The sequence below is a fragment of the Sinocyclocheilus rhinocerous genome, unplaced genomic scaffold, assembly GCF_001515625.1.
Source record: "Sinocyclocheilus rhinocerous isolate Xijiao unplaced genomic scaffold, SAMN03320098_v1.1 scaffold232, whole genome shotgun sequence".
Lineage (NCBI taxonomy): Eukaryota > Metazoa > Chordata > Actinopteri > Cypriniformes > Cyprinidae > Sinocyclocheilus > Sinocyclocheilus rhinocerous.
Window position 1 is genome coordinate 1,187,004 of NW_015641295.1, and position 322 is coordinate 1,187,325.

Sequence of the window (322 nt, forward strand, 5' to 3'; positions counted from 1 at the left end):
ATTGTTAAACCCTGGTCCCAGACCTACTCCTTAAATATGAAAATCATTATAAAATATAAATTATAGCATCATCATTAATCATAGTTTAAGCAATTTAAACAGCTACACAAATTAAATATATTTGCATGCAAATGATTTCCCTGTCATTTACACCACCAACAATTTTGCCCAAATAAAGATTTTAGTTAGTTTACTAAAATTATGCAAAATGTAAAAATCATCTCAGTTTACGTATGTAACCATGGTTCCCTGAGAAGGGAACGAGACACTGTGTCCTCTAGAGGTCGCTATGGCGGAACGCCTTCAGTGTGACCGGTGCCTG

The 322-nt window shown here is 35.1% G+C and overlaps 1 protein-coding gene across 3 annotated transcripts in view; it reads right to left on the reverse strand.

Moving 5' to 3' along the window:
- Nucleotides 1-322, reverse strand: part of LOC107754764 (cAMP and cAMP-inhibited cGMP 3',5'-cyclic phosphodiesterase 10A-like) — a 79,333-nt gene that overhangs the window by 8,432 nt on the left and 70,579 nt on the right. The window lies entirely within an intron of this gene.